This window comes from Catharus ustulatus, chromosome 9 (genome assembly GCF_009819885.2).
Source record: "Catharus ustulatus isolate bCatUst1 chromosome 9, bCatUst1.pri.v2, whole genome shotgun sequence".
NCBI classification, from domain to species: domain Eukaryota; kingdom Metazoa; phylum Chordata; class Aves; order Passeriformes; family Turdidae; genus Catharus; species Catharus ustulatus.
Genome location: NC_046229.1, coordinates 14,098,602 through 14,120,198, shown reverse-complemented (window position 1 = coordinate 14,120,198; position 21,597 = coordinate 14,098,602). Strand labels below are relative to the sequence as shown.

General features: G+C 36.9%; 1 protein-coding gene across 23 annotated transcripts in view; it reads right to left on the bottom strand.

Annotated features, from left to right (window-relative positions):
* Positions 1–10,422, bottom strand: part of ADGRL2 (adhesion G protein-coupled receptor L2) — a 386,257-nt gene extending 375,835 nt beyond the window's left edge. For 8 of the 23 annotated variants that reach the window (XM_033066956.2, XM_033066972.2, XM_033066966.2 and 5 more), the window contains exon 1: positions 10,137–10,419. The gene's annotated coding sequence lies outside the window, so the exon portion shown is untranslated. Of the gene's footprint in view, positions 1–10,136 lie in introns of all 23 variants that reach the window. The other 15 variants (XM_033066963.2, XM_033066964.2, XM_033066967.2 and 12 more) reach the window with 4 other exon arrangements.
* Positions 10,423–21,597: the final 11,175 nt, after the last annotated feature.

Below are 21,597 nucleotides of genomic sequence, written 5' to 3'. Positions count from 1 at the left end.
TTTCAAAGCTGTATACAAATACTAACAAAACAATCATCACAACATTCTTGTGTGTCAGGTTTTACATATAGCAAAATACAAAAAAGTGGTAAAAAATATAGTGCCTAGCACTTTAGTCCTGTAACTGGGGTGTCAAGCTACTAAAGTAATGCAAATAACAATAATGGTATGGGAGAAACCTTTCAAGTTTGAGTCTCTAACTGGCTTGATTTTCATAGGTTTAGACTTCTGAGAACTCACAACTCCCTTTGAAGTCAATTGAAAATGTGAGTGTCAGCACACATTAAAATCAGACCACTAATTTGGATGCTTAAACATGAAATTTAAAATTGCAACTTTAGTTTGGAAAAATTCTCCTAGGTGACTTTTCCAAAGGTACCTTATAAACCAGTGTTAGACCTAGGAGATTCTTGATTTTCAACACCTTTTCTTCCCAGAGATTCCTGCACAGTATGAACGGACTAAGAAAATCACAATATGGGAGATCTGTGCAGCTAAAGAAGTGGGAGTGGCCGGGAATACTGCACCATAGTCCAGATATTGCAAGGACAAGAGAACCTTCCCTTCTTCCCCGATCAGGCTAATTTCAAAAATAGCTGAGGCCACACTGCCTCATGGAGAAGATACTGAAGAAGTCTGGTCATTTTATATAAACTCACCTGCTTGTATGTTACCTCCTACCATGTTACACAAAACTGACTGGAATAGCTCTGGCTACAAAACTCCTGTGGCTCAGCTTTGCTTATACTTTTAAAAGGTTATGCACCAGATCATGCTGTCCAGTGTCCCAAGGTCACTTCCTCAGGTTCAGCAGAGCATGAGGAATTTATCTCAATTCTAGTTGTTACTGTGCAGATATTGCTGAGAAGGGACACTATGAGGAGCATCTTCCTCATCAGCTGACAGCCACGGGACATGGTCACATTGCAGAATGAGTGTTCCTTCATCTGTATGATTTCCTAGGTTTGATGAAGCAGCCAAAGTTCTCCATGTTAGGTCTGCAGCAAGACTCAAGAACAAATGACTTCAACACGTAGTGAGTCCCTAGTATTGAAATAAGGGGTGGAGCTGGTGAATTCTGTCTAGTGCCAGCTCTCTATGTAAATATTTCTCAGGGTGCATTTATACCTTAGTAAGCACTGCCACTCAACAGAAGTCAGTTTGTAATGTGAATCACCAAACACTGAGAACCCAACATACATGTCCTGTGTTTGAATATGGGCTAGCTGTGGCTTGTTCCTGTGGTTTGAATGCCCATGACTGCTCAGGTCCTAGCAGGGGCATTCCTCAAACACGTCCTCTAGCTCAGTGATATCCAGAAGGCACATGGCTATTTTGTCTCTGGGCTGCAGCTCAGTGTTTTGGGAGGATGAGGGGATTTCCTTCAAGGGTGCACTTGTAATTTGTGTACCTCTTCATGGAAGTACAAACTTCACGTTGGTTCTGTGCCTTGGTACTTCCAAGGCCAGCATACATCAGGGGTTTGCACACAGTAGAACTCTGCAAGGTGGGAAGTAGTCAAATACTTCCAGCTTATAAACCTATGGAGGAGAAGTAATGGAAGTTGGGAGTTGCATTAAACTAAGCCAGGTTATTACAAAGAATGGATTCATCCTTTTAATGATCAGGAGCAGATCCTACAGGCCCAGCTGAAAGTCCTACTCATACACAGCTGACTTTCAAAGGATGAAATAACAGAGTAAAGCTATGCCTGTACTAAAATTGCATAAAATGTAAACAATATTGTAAATAAAGTTCTCTATGGTTCAGTGTATTTCCATTGCATTTTGTGAGAGAATGATGCATTTTGTGAGGCGTATGAATGTCAGAAAAGAGTCAGCTTGTCTTGTGATGCTTGCAGCTTTAATTATGAGCAACTCCAACTCTCTATGTTTACAGAAGGGAGATTACCTACATGTTATTTAAAAACCATTGGGTGTAAGTTTATAGTGGTAACAGGCAAGTCTAATTTTCTTTCATACTTAGGATTTAATAGGTACAGAATGCTGCCCAAGGGGAAAAAAAATGAACAAGTAGTAACTTGATATTTATTCTACACAGACGTGAAGAAAGCTCACAGAAATACACAATGTCTGAAACATTGACATGTATAACTATTTTAATTGTAATGTTGATTTTCTAATAGACCATTCTTCTATGGTAGGGCTTGAAATAGTTGCAATAATTTCTAGACAAAAAGAAAAAGCACTCCAAAACCAACCCCCAAATGCAAAAGACTATGGCAAAAAAAAAGCCAACAAAAAAAATTAATAATAATAATAATAATAATAATAATAATAATAATGATAAATTATTTAAAAACCCCAACACCAAACTGTTTGGAAAAGCTTATGCTGTGGTCATAAAAATTGCACCAAGTTTATATAGTCCAAAGTTGAGAATATAGCATTATCATTTTGTATAATTGATGATGTCTTTCCTAGGCCAGATTTTTTCGTAAGTAGGGTCTTGTACTTCTGATATTTCTTGTCTATTCTAGGGAACATTTGTGAAGAATCCTCAGAAGTTTTCTGGTGCAGATTCCCAGCTCTGAAAATGTAATGGCAGAAAATGGCCAGGAATATGGTGTAACAAATAGAGCAGGGGTGGAAATCCCAATATCTTAGCCCTCCTGGTCACCCCATGTCTGCAGACACAGGAGTATAAGCCTTGTTGCTATTTTTCTTTTTTTGCAGATGTGAGCGGCCATGCAGTCAATGCTGGTGATTTACCCAAGAACATGTGGAAAGTTTGTGGCAGAATCAACATGTGGGGCACAAACTTATCCTCGCCCTTAGCTCAGGTTCACTTGCATCTGGACCTCCTCCTGACACTAGATTCTGAAAGCCTGACTCATCACAGATTCTTTTACGTGCTCAAACTAAAGCCTATATGAAACATGCAAACCATTATTTTAAATTGATTGCTCTATTCTTACAGTGGATAGTTTTTATTCCATCGATATTTATATGCGTAGCAAATGTATTTGGTGCCTCAGTTCCTTTTTTCACATTAGAATTGTCATTTGTGTCACATTTTAAACCAAATTAAATTATGAAAATAGGAAAATACTCAGTTATGTAACTACTAACACCAAAGTATTTCTTCTTATTATGGCGACAAACAAGAAGTATATTGAAAAAAAGATTGTGAATCTCATTTCTGATCCTAATGAAGCAAGTAACCCATTATACCAAGGTTAATTTGTTGACTCATGATTTCCACTTATCCAATGATATACTGAATCATATGAACAAACCTCTACATCTAATCAGTTTTTTTATTGAATCCTGACCTTTTATGCACCTTCTTCTTGATTATGAATGACAGTGACCTTTATCTAATTTAAAACACACATACTGATGCAAAAATATGCAAAGTACACATGTAAATTCTGAATTAAGATGAAGATGTGCATAATCTTCCAGGGAGAAATTGCTTTAGAGAGAGATGTTTATATTAGCACCAATTGAGGGTATATGGGGAGAAAAAGTGAATTAGAGCTCAGATGATTTTGGAGGAACAGCTGCAGAGATGCTGAGGACTGTTTAGATTTTCTCTGCTTCTATTTAGAATCCTGAAATGTCAATATAAATATCAGTTTTTATTATGCTATTCAGCTTTTTATGGCATTCATGAAATGATCAAAATGCAATAAAATCAGATAAAACACCTTTTCACCCAAGGTTGGACAAACTGTACCTCAGTATTCCATTTATGTTTCACTCAAAATGCATAATAGTAATTTTCTACAACACAAAATCTGGGTCAAATTCACGAAAAGCTGTCTGGTTCACTTTGCCTTTTACCTCATTAAGAAGGAATGGTATGAGCATCATATGGAGATGGTCTTTTTAGTTCAGGATATAATTAGGGATTGCTGTAAATGCTGAAAAATAAATAAACAAATTTAAGAGGAGTGACTTTGGGGGAAAAAGAACTCCCTAACTTTCATTTTGCTTTTTTTTCTGCTCATCACTAATGGGTCTGCACTGAAATTACTACAGATGAATGCACAGTGGGCATGGTCAGAACCATTGTGTAATCCTATAATCTACTCTCTCTTTTCACAAGTCATTCCTTCCTCTGAATTGCTGCAAACCTAAGTTGTAGATCAGCAGCTTTGTTCTTGCCTCTGTATTAAAAATATGTAAAAAAAAATATACACAGAAAATTTGCAAAACTCAGTGTAAAGACTGTCAAAGCACAAATCTAACAAACACATTCCTCTGAGAGCTCCAACCAAACAGTACCTGGCATTAGCATGTACTTTCATGATTAACAACAGGGGGTTGTCAGACTGCTATTTCTGAAATAAACAGATTTATCCTGACAGATAATCAGCAGTTTGCGCTACCTAATACATGTTATCATCCACCACTGACATCATTACATTAAAAGCACACTTAGTATAATCTTTTGTATGAAATTAAACAGGTTTTATGATACATTTTTTGTGGGTTTTTTATTGTGGACAGAGGGAAGCCTGGTGAAGAGACTGCAAGGTTAGAGAAAACATCCATAGCAGACACCACAAAGAAGATCCCCAGAAATGGCATGCTGTATTTGTTTTTTCACAATCTATTAATGTAATTTCTAAATATATTAAACCCAAATGTTCTGACTGTAAATGACGTCTTGTACTTTTAAGCAGTCTTATAATGTCCTTGGCTGTTCCTTGTTACCTCAATACTCTCCAGTGTCTGTCAGTCTGTCTGTCCTGCTAGGTTCACATAAAAACTTGCCATATAGCATGAACTTGTGACACATTTTTGATCTTGCCACTTATAGACATATTTTTGGGGCTGGCAGGTGGGCTTTGGGAAGCCATCGAGCAATGCCTGCGCAGTTTTCTGGCAGGCTCAACACTCGTATTTCACTTTTGGACACCTCTTTGTTGACCATCTCTTCTTCCCTTGAGAAAGGAGGTACCAAATTACACATTACTCACTGCATAGGTAAAACAGAAACTTTTGAGTCTATGGAGGAAATATGGACCAAAATCCCTTGAACATGGGATGCCTGTGGATCCTCCCTTCTAACCTGCCTGCTGGTTCACCTATCTGTTTCTGCAGTGATCAAGTTTGTACTCAATATGGGAAATGAAATTTTGGTAAGTAAAGCTAAATATACATCCCCTATATATGTGTGTGTGTGTGTATGTATATATGTCTATGTATATATATGTATATGTAATATATTTACCCTCCTCCAGGTAAATATTTCTTGCCTCAGCTGTAAGGGTCATGGGAATTATATACTCTCAGGTTCACTGGAGAAAAAACTGAAATTTCTTCCCTTTTCCAAATTTTAGGTTGCCAGCTGATGTTATATTATTACCATTCTGTGAACTCATGTAACATAGCCATGGCAAAGACAAGGAGCAAAAATTGCATGGGGACTGTTACTTGACTTTAACAAGTATTTCATCTTCCTCCTTGGAGCATGATTTCTAAGTCATAGACTTTTCTGCAGGGGCAAGTCAGGTATCAAAGTTCTGGCTCCAGAGGCCTGTTGTGACTAGTCTTATTTCTCCAGAGACAGAAGCTGTATCTCTCTCTCAGTCCTTTGTTTCACATGGAATAAATTTTGTCTTTTCTGCCTTCTTCCTTTATAGTTTGGTAGGAAGAGAAGTAAGAAATAGTGTCTAGTGAGTGAGAGATTTTTATCCATTCATACTCATGCATTTTCAAATGCCATTTCCCCTAATGATATAAAAACCAACCAGCCCCCCAAGTAAAACAGCAGAACTAAAACAGTGGGAAGGATGGAGTTCCTTATGTGGCGAGTGTAACCTTTAAACAAAGAAGTGGCAGCATCACACACTTTAAATGCATCTTAATTCCTATGTACTCTTTGTGTCCTATAAAATCTAGCTTTTGACAAATATGTATGTATTGATAAAGGATCTTTTACCCTTGTTCTCACCAGTATTCTTCTCCAAAATCTTTCAGCTGCAGTTGTTAAAACTAATGCTGAATTTTGCCACATATCTTTTGCCTCAGGTAAACTGGGCAAAAGTTCAGCATCTGATACTCTAATGTGGAATGGAGAAATAAATATTAATCTAACCAAGTGATTTTAATGGTTTATTTTGTTTTCATTTTTTAAAGTGTTGAATTTCTACTGACCCACATTTCTTGTACTCAGTGATTTTTGAGGTTGCTTAGATTTTCATTTGCATTAGATATTTTGTGTCCAAAGGTCAAATGAGCATTGCTTTTGAGTCAGATGCCTACTGGCTGCATTTCTAATACTTAATCTTTGCACACTGAGAAAAATAAAAAAGAGGGAGGCAGTTCAAACTATCCCAAATAAACAGACAGAAATAAAGCAACAATTACTTTTCCTGTGTGGACTGCTCTTGCTCATTTCTCCTCAAGAGATAACACTCACTGACATAATGTCAGATAACCATGTTCAGTGTTTCACAGACTTGCCATTTAAAGATTCATTTCCACTCCACTTATTTTCTTTTTATCAGCTTCTCTTTTGGTGCATTTCATCTGTGAAAATTTTCATGTCGACTCCCACAACAGGTATTTGGGAGAGAGGGAAGCAAAAGAGTTCGACTTGACTTAAAACACCTCTAGAAATTATAAAGAGAGTAAGATAGGGCAGAAAAATGACAAGTTCTCATGAGAGTAGTTGTTTGCATAAAATTCTCATCTCTAACTAAAGCTTCAGTGCAGTTCCTGGGGAAGATGGATATATAAAGCCTCAGGTTAACTTCAGCCACTACCAAGCATTTTATATCTGCTGAAGAATTCCAAACATGTTAAAGGTTGTCAATGCAAATATTAAGACTAAAATAAATAAATAAATAAATAAACCATCTGACCAAATGAGTAAATAACTAAATAAGGACCAACTTCAAAGGCTGTCAGTAGGCAAGTTATAGATCTGATTCAGCTTTTAACCCCTAGAGGTATAAGCACACTTTATCTGCAAAAGATATTCAGTGTTTGTACTCTGCAATATTGCATTTTAACAATCTACAGCACAAGGCAATAATAAAAAAGGAGAATATGATATAATTGTGTATGTAATTTGATGAGAAGCTGTGGGGAACGTAGTCTTTCTACTCAATTATAGAAATTACTAATAACAAATCCTTGAGGGCTTTGTTGACAATTAAGTTTCCTATTTTTAGACAAGTGTCTTCTCAAAAGCTCTACAACTTACTTTTTAGGATTCCCATTTTTTCCCCCTCTCCAGAATACTTTTAAAGTGTTGTTTAGCTTAGAATTGTAAACAAAACATTCAAGACATTGGATGGAACTTCACAACAATCTCCAAAGCATTCTTTTAAGATGATAAAACCAGCAGAAAAGAGTCTGATGGGAGTAGAAGCCCTACATTATGTACAGCTATGAGTTTACTGCATCCTGTGGATCCTGCCGCAAGGCGCACTACAGCAGAGCATCAGTAACTTTTCTACAAGAGAGGTTTGACTGAGTTACTATAGCAATGGTAGGTTTGCAGAGGCAGAGGAAAAAAACAAACCCATGGAAAAAAGGAACTGGCTGCAGAAAGTCTCTGACAATCTTCTCTAGACAATCTTCTCTAGAAAACTCCATAGCATAAATTAGCCTGAAATGAAACACAGGGTCTCACTCCTTTGGAAGTTTACTGAAAAGACATTCAGAGGCCTTAATAGTATTTAATCTCAAACTGGTTTCATCTCATTTATTTCAGTGTATCAAAGAATTAAACTGAGTTGTGTCAAGAAAACTTGATGTACTTAAAGGAAACTTGAGTACATAATTTGGAAGTAACTGTATGAAATGCTGCTGATGACTCACAAAGGACCACTTTTGTCCCTGTGAGACATTGGTCACTGGGCAAAAGATGGAAAAGAATCAGGAAATAGCTGTCTGCTCCAACAGTATTTTAATCCACTTACAAAAAATCTTCCTTGGAAAGGCCTTTTTCATATCTCCAGTGGTGACTCATCTAATCTCATCTCTGTATATTGCTTAACTCCACAGGGATCACCTTTACTTCCCAACTTTACCCTGGCCAGAGAGTCAGTCAGACAAAAGATCCTTAATGTCTTTTCTTAAGTTCAGCTCACTTCTCTAAAATGCATTTCTCCTCTCCTTCACAAAATGAAAGAAGTCTTTTTAAGTCTTTTTTTCGAAATGCTTTCTTTCTTTCTTCCTTTTTTCTTTTTTTTTTTTTTTTTTTTTCTTCTGGGGAGGCAGGATGCCAGTATCAAATGCCTCTCTCCTGCAATTCAAAATTTCTTTGTGTGGAGCAAGTTGAGTTTCTGGGAAGAATATATATTTCTTTTTTCCTGTCTAGAAAGAATTCTCAAATTTTACTTTTAAAATTCATATATCAAAAATATATGTTTGCACATCCACATTATATATATATATATATATATATATGCTTGCTCTCTCTAACATTAATTTATTCAAAAAACTCTGCACTTGAAAGAGTTAATAAAAATTCTAATTACAGGATAAGAGAGAAAGGTCAGACTCCACTTACATCATTGTGAAGGGCTTTTATTACACACTGCTATAAAACATATTTCTTTTTTTCAGTTGCCATCCTCACAGGGTAACCTGCATACCAATAGGATCTCTAAAATGCCACGAAGCAAAAGATATTTATCTGCTAAATTCTGTGTACAGTAACCTTACAAATGCCAGAGAAAGAAAGATTGGCCTCTGCACAGTAATACTTGTGTAGATGTCTTCTTTATGCTAACAATGACAAGGCTCTCTAGGTTTGTACTGTACTCCAAAATCAGAATGCATTTTTTGTTCAAAAAGCAGACTGTATATCAAAGAGAAAAGATGCTCATTTTAGGCATTGAAATGCTTAATATAGTAAGCAAATACTTGCTTGAAATATTTTTAGTAAAAGTATCTAATCCAGAAATGTAAAATGAAAATGCATGACTCAAGTGTTCTTGAAGGAATTACAGGATATATTTGGGAATATCTCTCTGTCCTGGCTGGCTAACTAAATTTTCATTCTGAACTCTGTTTAGAGCCTTATAGAACTGCTATTTGATTAACTTGACTATGTTAGATAGCAAGTTATCCAAAAAGCAGGGTGGCTCCAAATCTAATTGCTGTCATTTTTTAAATCCAGCTGTGCAAAACAACAAACAAGAACTTTACTGTGGGACAAGTACAAGTCAGAAAAATTCTAATTTTAGCACTATATTAGTTTTCAAATCCATTACTTGTGATTTAACATATCTAAAGTTGTTTATATTGTTATTTATATAACTATTTTCAGCCCTAAATTCTGACAATGTAGTCAAAGAAATATACATTAATAAATGCAAGATTTACTGTCTGCTTCCATAAAACCAGTGTGTGCTGTCAGATGTATTAGTTCAATATTTCAAGTGATGTATGCTCAAAATTAGAATGCAACTAATGACATAGTGACTGACTTTCCTTTTTTAAGGAGTTTTTTTAGGAAGCACATTCAAATAGTTGTTTCAGAGTTGCACTTTGTTTGCAGAGCAAGCACTGCACATCCAACCTTTCTAAACAATAAATATTAACACAGAATAGTGAGAGTTCCATTTCATCACTTCTGCTGGTGATTATACTAACTATATGTTTATCTTGTGGTCTAAATTTATGACAGGCCCATTTGCAGTGAGGCCTGGAGTTTCCTTGTTTACAACGCTGCAAAGTAAAAGGTGACCTTTTTGTTTTTGTTTAAAACCTTTCAACAGTTTGTTCTGCTCCAGAGATAGCACCTTCATAAGGTTTCAGGCCAGAAAGCTCTCTTGTTTTCTTTTGCGGGGGTACAATTCACTGCATTTACTTACACAGACATTAGAAAACATTTTTAAAACAGAATACAAACTTGGCTGCAGATTACATTTGTAGATTAGAGAGCTAATGCACTGAGATCCTACCTGCCATTATGTAAAGGAAAAGAGAACCAGGGGGTAGAGGATACATAGCTGGCTAAATAAACAGTAAATGAGCTGTTTAAACAGTTGTATCTATACACACAAGTAATAAAAGCATCAGGCACCTGGTGCAAGTCTATTAGGACTTAATTCTGACAACAATATACATCATTATAGTGGGATCTGATAAAGAGCAAACACTGGAGGCATTACATGTCTTTAGAAGAATCAGACTTCCTACCTTAGCAAGAGTGATAGAAGGTAAGTCCCCCTTTAAAGAAAGTTGTAAGTAAAGCCAGGCAGCAGTTGCAGTGAATTGAGTCCTTTCAGTCACTGTATACATGCAGTAGTTCTGCAATAAGGGAAAAATATAATGGGAGGAGCAGCTGTGAACGAGTGACCTCCTGAAGCTGAGTTCTCTTTGTGAATCGAGCACTGGGAGCCAGTGCCTCTGATTTGCATGGATTATCTCCACTTGAACAGATACATTTAAATCAACCGGCACAGGGGCACAGGGATAAAATAAAAATCCAGCCGGCAGAGCGAGCAGGGAGGCAGAGCAGGGAGGCAGAGCGCGGAGCGGCGCGGAGCGAGCGGCGCTCGGGGCGCGCTGAGCGGCAGCGCCCGGCTCGCAGAGCCACAGCTCCCTCTGCATGCGGCTCCGAGACTCCGGCACAGCCTTTATGGCCGGCTCCCCGAGCCCCCCGCCCTGCTCCCCCCGGCTCACCATGGCCCATTTGATCAGATTTCTATAAACACTTAATAACTCTGCCTGACGCGCACCCAGGGTTTTGGGCTGCCGGCCTCCAATGATTATAAATCTGGTAAACCCTGCTAAACGACTTTGTACACGGAAATATCTCGAACAGAGCAACTCGTACAAGTGGAGATGGGTTATTTCCAAGTGTGCTGTGACAGGTTTATTATTTGTGAGTGTACAGGTGCCTTTAAAATAGTGAAGGGATGGGAGCATTCAAAGCATGCATGTGGGAAGATCCCTAACAAGATGATGGTGTGTGTTCCAATGTTATCTAAAAATCTATCAAGACAAAAGAGAGACAAAAAATTTGCATTCAACCACTTCAGAATTTCTCCCTTATTACCATAAATACCACAAACATTACCTGTTGCACACTCCTGATTTGATTTAAATGCAGTACTTAAGCTGATTAGAGAAATATGAGAGTATGTTCAGCCCTCTTGAACCTGCATCCAATCCAAGAGGATCCTGAAATAAACTTTATTTCTTTTGTTCAGAATATTTGAAATAAGTTCTTTGTACACAATGGTGTAGAATTTTGTGAATCTCTATATGGATTAATTTTGCTCAGAAATGAGACCTAAAGTCATGAAAAGGTAATAGAATGGTTGACCGTGTGTTCTTTCAGGAACATCTGAAAATGGGAATGGATGCAATTGCATTCTTTGAGAATTATTCATTGGTGAGATTTGGTGGAACAAAATGGCCTGTAGAAGCACTCCAAAGACTCAGATGTTGCCTTGTAAGATGTGTGTCTTACTGCAAAATACTGCTTGCTCAGAGATAGATAGAATGAAACTGTACAAAGACAACCAGAACTAAAGTCTATTTCTAGCTCATAGGCAAATCAAGCTGAGTCCAGCATGAGTCTGTTGGGATTCACATTTCTGGGAATGCCAACATTTATTTGTAACACAGAATCCAGAATGGTGCTTTTATCTGAATAGAATATAGGGTAAGTACTATACTTAATTTAATGAGAAACTGCTTCTTTGAGTAAAATTTGCTACAGATAAATGATCCCATAGACACTGGAAAAAGTAATGGAGGATATATTTGGGTTTCCTAAGACATACACATGATATGACACAGTTATTGATGTGCCATTTAAAGTGCTTCCTCTGAGAAATGCTCTTGGTTCACTGGAGGTCTGGGAGTTTGATTATTTTATTAGGAGAAGGGAAGGATGCTCCAACTAGCCTCTGTCTCTTTGAATACTTACCCAGATAATATGTAACAGGACTGAAATATCATCCTGCCCTGTCCACTGTCCAAAACTCAACTATGTTCTCTGGTAATATCTTACTTGTAAGTTGGACCCCAAATTTTATTTCTTATTTTTCTCAATTGTGACCACTCCACTTGCAGTGACCACTCACCAGGTAATAACAGATGAATTTGACTCCAGCAGGGCACTCAGAAGTCTAGTCTCAATATCAAACCTGTATATGATAGCTGTGTAAAGCAGCCTCCTGGTTGATAGATGGCTTTGAAAAAGATGGACTGTGAGCCAAATTTGCTCTTATTACTCTGTACCCTGCAATACACTCCTCAGTGCTGCAGTATCCAAGCTGATAATGGCATAGCTATTCAGTCCCACCAACCTCTATGTCACCAGCAACAGGGAGTCCTAGAAAATGAAAGAAATAATCCAGCAGTGAGAGGGATTTTCACCTTATGGGTACATGTAAGAGGAAATATTTTTGTAAGGAGTCGAGACAGCCATGGAAGTTACAAGAAAAAATCAGGAACAATGTGCAGTGGATTCAGAAACCATAGGGTGTATCCTGTTCTCTGGAAAGATATATATGCCTGCAATGTCATCTGCTGAAGTTTGTCAAGGGAGGACCTTACTGGAGATGTGCCTGGAGGTAATGTTGAATGAAGATGTGGATTTGAGGAAATGGTGTAAGAAAGAGCAAACTGAATGGGCAACTGGAGAATTTTGGGCATTTGTTGAGCAAGAGATCATATAAGAGATACCTCAGGGGAGACTGGTGAGTCAGGGAAGTCTGTAAAAATATAACAAGGGGAGCAATCTGGGAAACAGAGGAAAGCAAAATAATGTGCTTGTTGTCTGGGAGACTCAAAAACTATAACAGAAAAAGCCGAAACAGAAGGTAGAAAGGAAGTGGAAAAGTTAACTCAGGAAAAAACCCTGTAGAACCCAAAAAGGTGTGGTAGAGAAGTTAGTGAGCAAGGAAGAACAAAAGTAAGGTTCATCTGTTAATAGAAGGCAAAATGGACTAAGAAAAAAATAGTGGCTGCTTGAACAGGGAGCCTGTGTTAATCAGAAACAAATAAACTGTCACCAAATCAATTCCACAGGGCAGGATGTGAGGTAATTTCTCAATACGGAAGATGTGGGTGGAAAAGGAAAAATATATTCTGCTGGGAATAGGGAAGGATCTTTTTTTTTTAAATTTAATTTTCTTCAATGGGAAATGATGCTAAAAAATTCCCCCTGGAATAAATCAAAGATGATTAGACTAAATGATTTCATTTTAGGTAGGGGAAAAATGCCTAAAAAGGGAAGACTCTTGGGAATGATAGCTGGCTGAAAATCCATGGAAAAAATTGGAACTGAGATCCTCATTACTTAAAAAGAAAAGAACCTTTAGAAATACATTAAAACCTTGCTCGAGCTTCATGTCTTCTTGCTCTACACAAGAAGCAAATCTGCTCAATGAAAATTGACCTATGGTTGAGGAAATACTGGTGGATGATCAGGAAAGAGAAGGTAAATTTGCATAGTGGGACCAAGGTACAGAAGCGTTCAAGCTGCTCAGGAAAGATCTGAAAAAAATAAGCAATCTTGTGTAACTGCCTTCTAATAATCTCATAGATTAGGACGGAAAAAGAAAGTATGGCATGCATCAGACAAGAGCACATTTGGGCCAAACTAAAGCAAATATTTACCAAGCAGTCACCAGCCAGTAGAGATGAGACTACCACGCTCTTTCTTCTGATAAGCAGTACAGATACTATCAGAAACTGGTACAAAACCAGATCATGAAAGAAGCTCATTTAAATGAAATGGAACAATCAATAAAAATAAGGCTTTATGATTCAAAGGGCAAATTTTGTTAGCCTAAAAGGTCTTGTCAGTAAAATTAGACCAGATTATTCAAGACCTTGAATATGGTTAAAGAAGCTAAAGATATGTGAAATGTGTATCGGATGGAGATGAGACAATGCATGGAAAAGTGGTCAAGCTATTCCATAAAATGGAAGAGCTCCTTCCTTTTATAAGAGACATGCAATCACAGGATGAAAGAAAAAAGATGGATCAACAGACAGATGTGTATTAGAGGTCAAAATACAAAGTGAGGTGAAAATTGTCAGCAGCCAAACTGATTTACAGTTTAGAAGGGCTATTTAAACAAAGAGAAAAACAATCTTCATGCAGATGAGACAAAAAAAAAAAAAAAAACAAAAAAAAGCCATGGAGCTCCAGTATGAGCTAATAGAAATAAAGAAAATGTATCTACAATTAAATACTACATCATGTATATTTACAGAGGAAGCTGGATAAATAGTGGGAAAGAAGCTTGATCACAGAAAATTACCAAACTGGAAGCAAAACTAAAAGCTCAGTGTACTCAGGACAGGGAGAGGTATCAAATAAAGTCCTTTCCACAATCTGACAAGAAAGGAAACATGAAATCCCAAAGCTGGTAGGAAGCAGCTCAGACATGATGCTGGCTGACTGAAGAAGAGCAAATGTATTTATAAAAGGGAGACCTATGCAGCTACAAACCCATTAGTTTGACCTCAGTTGCTTTAGAAGAAATTTTGAAGTAAAAAATAATTGAAGACAGGGAGGCAAATGGAAAATGGGATAACATACAAAAAGGATTTACTAAAGATAGAATGTACAGAGTGAATTTGTTATCGCTCTTTAATAAGATAACTGATTTTCTAAACAAACGATTTGTGATAAATCTTATCTATATCTGTGCTGCATGTGATACAGCATTACATAGGAAACAGGGGATTAGGAGAAGAGTTGTAAAGTGGATAAGAGATTGTCTAACGGATAGATGGTAACAGGTGGCATTGAAAGAAGAGGCATCAAACTGCTGGAAATTTACTAGCAGGAATTCTCAAAAATCAGTCTTTCAAATCAATCTTTTTTTAATATTCAGGCATGAAAAGGTATGAAATGTATAGTATCCATGAAGCTAGGAAACAAAGTCCTTACAAAACAGAATGAGTGGGGTTTTTATTACATAAAACACAAGTACCTGAATATTTTATACATACACACATGAAATATGGTACTATATTTTTCTGTAATAAAAAAACAAAGAGAATATTTGTGCCATGAAAAGACCTGAGAGTGCGGCCTTATCTGAAATTCTGTACATGGTCTTTGTCACTTGGAATGAAGAAAACATGCAAAAACTGGGAAAATTGCAAGAAGGTGCAACTGCAATGGCTGGCAGACGGGAGAGCCACTATTCATGGAGGAGAGTAAAATACTTAGCTGCCTTTGTCTGACTAAGCAAAAAACTGAAAGAGGATATGACTGGTGTCTGTAAATGTATTAGACAGGAGACTGGAAAACAGTTGAATAAAGCTATGGAACAAGGCTGACAAATGGAAAAGCAGTTCATGCTTAGATAAGAAATGCCGGGAGGATTTCAACCATAAGAAAAGTGAATTTTCCAGACTCCCAATAGCTGCAGTGGGGGTAAGAAAAAAAAAAGTGTTTTAATGGAGAATGATTCTTCTATTAAAGATGTCCTTTCACCTGGTTGCCTATGCAATTAGATGAGTAGACTTGAGAGATTTCTCGTCTTTTGTTCCCAATTTCTGTAATATATTCCATTGAACTCAGTGACCTGTCATGTGTCTTCTCCCTCCCCCTTTTTTAGTGCCAATCAGTGTCTCTGGTGTTGCTGAAGACTCGAGCAGACTCAATGGTGTATCTGTCATGCTTCAGAACATGCTGTCTGTAGATGCACTGTGCATTCTTCCCTCCTCTACCCTTCATTTTGAAACCTGTCTGATAAGGAAAGATTATGTCACAGATATAACAATTATTTTAGCATCCAGTACAGAATCTGTTAGGTACTCCATCCAAGATAACTAAGAAAAAGAAAAGAAATACAGAAAGGAGCAAGATAATGTAGCAGGAAAAGACAAGAGTGCATTTACCAGGAAAATATTGCTAGAGTAAAAGAAATGAGAAAAGGATATTAACTTTTAGCCATGACTGAAATCACAGAGCAAGTCAGGCAGAGAGAGTGAAGGATGTAGAAAAGATTAAAGAAAATGGACAAAGAAATTCAAGAAAACATTTTTTAACTTTACAAGAGGCTTGATTTTGAATCACTTATAAAAGAGGTCCCTTTGATTTATTTAAATCCCCCCTGAACATCCTTGCTCTGCAATTGTACACCCTGTTAACAATTCTCTGTTGATTAGACAATGGAAAAGCAGAAAAGAACCAATCATGGTTATAACAGTAGAAAAGCCAAATACATTCTAACAACTGGCTATCACATTATCTGCTGTATCCCAGAAAGGAAAGTCCAGCAGATATAACTCAGTACCTACAAAGTCAAATTAATATGCAAAGAACACCAATGATTGCTGTTGGAGCTATTTTTGTTTATTCCCATTCCCAATATAGGCAGATGTGGTCATCAGTAGCAAGCAAATACATTCAGATATTATAGAAGATCCTGGATTTCTAATAACTTATTATAAATGCATATGCAAGCTGTAACTAAATCCCAAATATTCAAAATAATCACTATCAAAAGGTTCTACCTAAAGTACTTCCAGCAAAGCTGATTAATTCCAGAAAGAAGAGTCTATGATCTGGTTTCCTAAGGAGAAAAGTAGAGGAAATCAGATCCTTGGTGACCCTCTAAATGAAGCCTTTGAAGGAGGCCAAGCCAGTCAGAGATTTTCTGGCTGAAGAAATTTCATTGAGAAAAGCTGCTTTGTTAAACTGGAGAACTTTTGATAAAGTGTTGTAGATGCCAGGGAAGGCTCTAAGGAAACCTTTGATCCCTTGCAGGTCTCTGTAGAGGTGAAGAAATGTGGTGCAGCCCCAGTGCAGCTGGCTGTGGGTTTTGGACCCTGTTTTCCTGGTCCTCAGGTGTGTAACTATGGGCAATATATTCACTGTTCTGCTTAGATAAACTCACTGATAGTAGCCAAAGTATAATTTAATTTTCACTCAGAAGTTGTAGAGTCTAGAAACAATAAAGAAAAATAAAGGTCTTTCCATTAATTTAAACAAATAAAGAAACAAAGCTCTCTTAATCCTGTAAGGCAGATAGTAAGGTTTCCAACTACCTGTTGTCAACCCAAAGGGACTGTTCTGTAGGCAATCTCAAATTCTGTAGGTGTAAGAGAAAATATTTCAACTAGAAATTAATTTTCCCTGAAGAAACCTGAAATTTCCAAAAGTTTTTCTTTTTTTTTACCCCACCTTGTACCAAAATTTTCATAAAGGGCAATGAATCACCTCAGAAACAACCTGTCTGAACAGCAGCCAATCTTCAGATTTTAGCTTGGAGGAGGCTCAAATTTAACCCTCCAGGGAGATATTAGGTTATGCATGTGGAATTCACCTCCAGAATAATTACTCAGAAACTGAGAATCCAAGCCTAACAAAAAATGAATTGAAAAAATGGATTCCATGGATTTTTCACAAAGTGTGCAATCTATAACAAAAGCAAGTTGGTGCCTAGTGAGAAACTATTTCACTGGTGAATTCCTGTATGACTTTAATTTTCCTGTATGCTTTCAGACATGTATTTTTTTTTTTAATCTCTGAAGTAGCTTCATACTTTTTTTTTTTTTTAATGAAAAAATGGATATTCTGGATAGTTTGAGGTTTACCTGTGATGTCTGTAGGTGATCAAATTGCTACTTCAGCCTTCAAAACCCGACATAAAGAAACGATGGAAAATGCATTTAAAACATATTTAGCAACAGAAGAAATAGGAATAAAATAAAACATTTCAGAGAACATTGAAACAATTACTGGTGTTTTACTTGTAATGACAGCTTTCCCACACTTCATGCAAAGAACAGAGTGCCTGTTAGGCCAGAATGTGGTGGATAATCTTTATGGAAGAAGGGTGAAATTTAAATCCAGACTCTAAGACTGGATAGTGTAATGAGCAATAGACAGACTATGCATTTAATTCCATTAAGTGAAATGTATTTCATTAACAAAAGTGTTAGCAGAATTAAAGCCTCACACTAAAGGAATGTGAAAATCATCAGTGGCAGCCAAAAAGCTGCTACAATATGGCCCATATTGCAGAAGAACTGAGGCTAATGTGGGATTAAATACATATGAAATGAATAAAAAAACCTGACAAAATTGTAACAAAATTTGAATGCTAATTTATGGCACCTAGTGAAAGAAGCAGGACAGCAGATCATCTGCATATAAATGGCCTCAACACATTTCTTGGTGCCAGTCTGTTACCCTGCTCAGAGGGAAACAAAACACTATTCTTAACCAGACTAAGACAAGAAATTGCCAAACAGGAGATTCATTAAATTTCATTAGTTAAACAGGAATAATAGAAGCAACAGTTTTTTTAATAAAGTCTGGTAAAACTAAGAAATGGTTGACAATGAGGTATGGAATAGAGAAAGCAAGTAAAGATAGGAAAGAAGAAATAAAAATAACACAGGATACCTCCATGTTAAAGACAGAATGCTTTCACACAGACACCATGTTATGCATAATTGTACTAACTGACCCTGAGAAACAGTTTTATATCTTGTGAAGCTCTGAATATTGGAAAGGACTCTGAGGAACATCACATAGAGAAAGAAAATCTACCATAAATATCAGGTGACAGAATAAGATAAAATACCACAGACTTCCAAATAAGAGCATGCAACAAGTCCCTCCATAAACTTCACTATTGCAGAAGCAAAAAAGGCAATATGGGAAAGTTAATTCTATTCATAATTATATTCTTATCCACTTTCCAATATTTTTAAAAAGAATTTGAAAAAAAAAGCAAAAATCTATGGAAACTAAATGTACATATTTTAAAATTATTTAAAACAAAAATTATTTTAGATTTTTTTTTTCTTTTCATAAATCTGTTGTCTTTATTATCCACCTCAAAGTACCTGCTATCCTTGCAACAACTATTATCTTAAATTTCTAAAGTGTCTGAAGTTTTTCTTTTTTAGATACATCAGTGAAAACTTGTATGTATTTAGATGAATTCAGCAAGAAAAAAATTAAGAAACAGCATGATAAATAAAAAATCCAAGATATTTTATTTGTTTTATGTGGGATTCTGTTTCACCAAGATTAGCAAAAATTTCAGAAGCTCTCTTTCAGAAGTGTTATCTACTAGTAGTCAAGATTTTTTATCAGAATTCACAGTGAGTTCTGTAATACTGTAGTCATCACATCTGATTACATTGATTGATATTGCAGTGTTACATTTGATACAGCTCTGTCACATCTCTTTTTTGAATGACCAACTGCAACAAATCACATCTGCTAGACTCTGTGAAAGAGAGGGATCAGTGAGTTTTTGTCTAGATGGAGCTTTGTCTTCAGTTACTTGCGGCTTTTTCCACTTGTTTCATACAAATACAAAGTCATCAAACAAGACAAAAGAGTGAGTCTATTGTCATTATAAAAGATTCAATGTCTCTTCTCTCTGTAAATATATTAGTGGTGTTGCCTGTAATTGCTGGGATGGTTCAAAGGATGAGCTGGATATCTGATAATTCTCTCACAATTTTCAGTGCCAGTGGACTCTAAATCATCCTCCCTGGGTCATTACCTGCAGCAGGGATTCCCCCACACGTCCCCCTGCCATCCCCTTTAGCTCTTCACCCTGCTCCAAGTTTTGCATCCCCACTCCTCTCCCTGGAGCACCAAGTCCCTCCTCCAGGCATCTCAGGGCCCTTTCTGCAGCTCAGGACTGCCTAGTGACTTCACTTTCACACCTTTGTCCTTGCAATTGAAAAAATAGATCTGTTAACATTACAGATAGATGTTTTCAGTGACTGATTAACTTGGAGTCTTTTGGTATTTTCCCGGCATTAGTTCATGTTTCTTTTCCTGTTTCATCCCCCTTCAACAGAGTCTGTTAGTTTTGGTCTGTGCAGAACAGAAGATTAGTCAAGTGAACACAATATTTGTGCCAACAACATACAGTAATCTCCTCTCTTTTCCTCAATTACCAATGTAGTATTTTAGGATATGATATGTTCATTTTTCAAGCACCATTTTGATATTTGCTATTTAATTTTAGGAACAGCAAGATGATCAAGTATATTGAATAACACTCAGCTGAGAATGTTCCCATTTCATACCTTGATTCCTGAAATGTTTGGGGCTATTCTTTAATTTCCTTTTTCTAGTAATTTCATTGTAACTGCACATAGTACATAAAATTAATTGCTAAACAGCAGCTCCATGCGCATTAAAATTAAGCAGATCTGGGGTTCCCTGCTTAAGGACATGGACCTGTTAGGAAGAGTTCAGAGGAAACCACAGAGGTGATCAGGGATAAGAGGAGCTCTGTAATGCAGACAGAGTTGGGGTTCTTCAGCCTGGGGAAGAGAAGGCACCTGGGAGAAGCTGCCCAGAGAAGCTGTGGATGTCCTGGGAAGTGTTCAGGCCGAGGCTGGATGGAGCTTTGAGCAGTCTGGTCTAGTGGAAGGTGTTCCTGTCCATGGCAGGGGGTTGGAACTTGATGACTTTTAAGTTTCCTTCCAACCTAAACCCTTCTATCTTTCTGTTTTTCTATCATTTGTTTAATGGGGCTAAGGCCAAAGATGTAAATAAAAATATATTTTAAAGACTAAGAATTTTAATTCCTTGCTAATCCTGTAGCATATTAATAAAACCTGACATAAAAAATTTAATTTAAATACAACATTAGGTGCCTCATCTTTCCAACTATCTGTATACTCTAAAAGGAGAGTAAGACCCATTCCTTCAAAGAGCAGTCCAGGTCAGCTAGGGCAGGCTGAGACCCCAACCTTCCATTTTACCTTTGAACTGAGGTTTCACCTGTGAAGAAACAACAGCAAGTTTCCAGAGAAAATGGATTAATTAAATGGATTTGTGGTCTTTTATTCCAGCTGAGTATCAGGAGTGCTGTGTTTGCCGTGTCAAAGATGAACACATTTATTTTGGGATCTTTTTAACAAGCAGTTAATGGATGTTGATACCCATTTACCATTACAGTTAGTGACAATTTGATGTCTGTGCTGACATTGTTTTGAGAATCTCATCCCAGGAGATTTGAACAGAAAATCTAGCAACCTTTTTTTTTTTTTAAACCAAGGACTTTTGTTTCCTGAAGTATTTTTATTACTTCCTCTCACTAGTTGTTTTAGCAACCCAACTCCTCCCTTTCAGAAGTGAATAGAAGCAGTTTGGGAAGCACCTGGATGAATTAAATTCTTCAGTTCTCTGGCTGCCTTTAGGAACCTCTTTTCATTAAAAGTGATTTGCATACTACCAAACTATTCCTTGTAAGTGTCAAAGCTGATTTGAAGCTGGGGGCTGATGGGCAAAAATCAACAAAATTGTTAAGGAAGAGTTAATAAGGTCAAGCAAATTAGTTGATCGGTTTTTAAAGAAATCTTTCTGGACTAGTTTTCTGTTTGCTCAGGAATTCAGGCAAACCTGTTCTTCATGCAAGTCTTACTTTTTAATTCATCACATTTATTTTTGCAGAGAAGCAATATTGAAGATTGAATTTAAGCAATCACTTTAGCCTTTTCCACTGGGTTAGGTAATGCAAAGAAATTACTCTATGAAGAGTGTAAAGCTTATCCACCTTTTCCTTCCTGTGCCACTCTCTCGTGACACCTTGTCGTACGCTTTGTCCTGTTATTAATATTCATGGTTTTATTACAGTACCAGCACTTTATTCAGAAGATCTGATTTATGCAGACAAGTAATCTCTTTGGA